Source organism: Rhagoletis zephyria, unplaced genomic scaffold, assembly GCF_001687245.7.
Source record: "Rhagoletis zephyria isolate East Lansing unplaced genomic scaffold, Rhagoletis_zephyria_1.1 Rzeph_scaffold_10476, whole genome shotgun sequence".
NCBI lineage: Eukaryota > Metazoa > Arthropoda > Insecta > Diptera > Tephritidae > Rhagoletis > Rhagoletis zephyria.
In genome coordinates, this window is record NW_016167554.1 from 10,614 (window position 1) to 13,678 (window position 3,065).

Sequence of the window (3,065 nt, forward strand, 5' to 3'; positions counted from 1 at the left end):
CGACAATGGGACAAACTTCGTCGGAGCTTCACGATCTTTAAGATCTGAATTTAAGGCATTTTTAGCAGATTCGCGTGAAAAAACAGTTTCAAAATACAATTATCAAATGCTCACATGGCGTTTCATACCCGCCGCTGCTCTTCATATGGGCGGCTTATGGGAGGCGGGGGTGAAAAGCTTTAAAAGCCACTTCAAAAAGATTGCATCCGTTCATAAGTATACATTCGAAGAGTTCAGTACTCTTTCATGTCGGATTATGTCACTTCCTTACCGGTGGACACCTACTAGCCCTACCTGAAATCGACGCTCACGAGAATCCTGCCTCGATAGTAAATCGGTGGCAGAAGCTAAAGGCCCTTCACCGAACTTTTTGCAAGCGATGGAAAATCGCAACAAAAATGTAAAACTAGGAGATCTTGTTGTCATTAAGGGGGACAACCTCCCGCCAAATGAGTGGAGATTAGGTAGAATAATCAGCTTATATCCTGGTCCTGACGACCGGGTACGGGTAGTTGACATCACCACGGAGAAAGGGCAGTTAACCAGACCACTGGCCAAACTGGTTCTCCTTCCATCCCAAACTGAAGAGAACAACGACCTAGCAAGCAATTCGTAAACAAAGCCTCTCCGTGGATCCTTAACCCGCCTGAATTCCACTTCCTCATCCCGCGTGAATTCCACTTCCTCACCGCACAAAAATTCCACTTCCATGCATTCGGAGGGATTCCACGCATATAAGTAACTTTAATCCAGAATAATATTAAAAGTAGTCGTGTTTTTTAGTAAGATTGGAGTGATTGTACTTGGCTGTATTCCCACGGCCCGATCTAGTAACAAAGAACCGACCATCATGAGATCTAAGTATCGACCAGAAAATGCTACAGACACTGAAAACTCAAAATTACAGTTTAAACTTCACTATCAGTATTCAATGAACTGCTTAATTTTTTGTATTTGCTTAATAAATGTCTTAAACATTGATTAAATTCTCAATGTGTAATGAAAACATAAATAAGTGTATATATGCAAGTTTGTTTATAATTTAATTTAATAAAAACCGAATCGTGTTAACAGACACGATGATTTCTTTAAGTAAACGCTAAAATTAACAATGCATCCTTGCACTGAATGGTTGACAGCCTCTAACAATAGGTTTGTATAGTAACTTCTTCAATAAACATTGCAGCTAGAGCGTGAAAGCAAAATAGGGCGTGAAATTGAGAAGAGAAAACTAGCAGAAAAAGTTATTAATACAAAAGTAGCAAAAACTTGCAAGTAACCAGTTGTTGCACTGTTTTGAGATTCTGCTGTAAACCTTTTACTATTTATAAATCAGTTTTTTAAAAACTCTTTGCTTTACACACAAGCACTTACACAGTCCAGTACATCATTCATATTTTGATTTCCACCCATTTTACTTATGTTTGTGCTAAACATATTCAACATAGGGCGGCTTTTGACATTTATTCTTCTTCTTCTTCTGCTAGCTAATTTCTGCTGGTAAAAATTGCACTAAAAAATGTGCAGCTCTCCTGTGTTGTTGCGCTCTTGATTCAGTGCTCTTATGCAAATTTTTTGGGTTAATCATACACTGTTCCAGTTAAAATTTGCAGGTTCCAGTACAAATTAGTACTGACTATTGGCTACTATACAAACATATAATTAATTGAAATTTGCTACATATGTACATACCTATGTATGTTTAAAAATTCAACTTCAGCTGACTCACCCTTCAACTTCTGGTTCGCACCGAATTTTTGTTTGAGCGTATGTAGGTATATAGTCGGCGTGCGAAAAAAACACAAGCAGTGAGAACAGCACTCCACAGTAGCAGACAGGCAGTATGTTTATTCGAGCAACTGAAGAAAACTTGCGCGCTCGGAATATACAAATATATTGATTGTTTTATTTGGACGAGTTATGTCTTTTAAGCTTGGACGCTTTATAGCACCATTCCTAGATAACGCAGTATAGTTTTTTGTTGCGGAAGCGATCGAACCGTTTCCATTAGTCTTATATTAAATTCAGTGGCGATTGCGTTGCTTCAGAGACCGTAGATTTTTTGTTTTTGTTTCATTGTCGACACCGGTGCCGAGGCCAACTTCCCTAATTCGCTGGTTTTGGTTTCGACACTGCTGCAAGGCATTTTGGCGTATGCTGTGGTTGTTGTAATGACGGCAGCAGCCGCAGATATGGTAATTGGTATTGTTCCTGATGATTTCACTATTTACTGATCTACATACATATAGTTTACCAGTTTGCGAAAACAATAGCAACTAAAACTATGTGCCAAAAACAATAGCTATATGTATGTGCATTCAATTGCGAATGCTTACAAACATACATATGTGCATACATACATATCTACACAAATTTCATGTTCAAGGGCGAGTAATTAGCGGTTTGCCTAATTCCTTGTTCTTATCATAGGCAAGTGATAGTGTTTAAGCGTCTTCGGCATCAGTACAGGAGCGTATTCAAGTGATAGGTAGTTCAGTGGCGGATCAGAGGGCGCATGCACTAAAGGGCGCATACAATGTGACCGAACATCCCGGGCCCGTTGAAATATATTTCAAGCAGGTAGTACTGCTAATTTATGAATTGGTCGACGCAATATTCCTTTCGAAGTTTTAACATCGACGACTCTTATACGACCATCACTGCCAGGAATGCCCTTGATGACCCGTCCCATAGCCCAACATTGTGAAGGTGTGTTATCATCATGAATAATTACCATTATTCCCTCAAACACGTTGGGTTTACCAGTGGTCCATTTAGTTCGTGCTTGCAGGCTGTTGATATAGTCGCGTGACCATCTGCGCCAAAACAGCTGCTTGATCGCAGTAACACGAGCCCATTTGCTGATATGATCCATGTTGCAATTTTCCTCGCGCTCTGGGATTGGCATTAGGGAGCTGCCAATCAAAAAATGGCCAGGAGTTAGTGCCTCATAATCACTTGGATCTGCCGATAAAGGTGAGATTGGCCGCGAGTTTAGTATCGCTTCGATGTTTATCATCACTGTGTTCAGCTCTTCGAAGGTAAGTCGACTATTCGCCATGCTG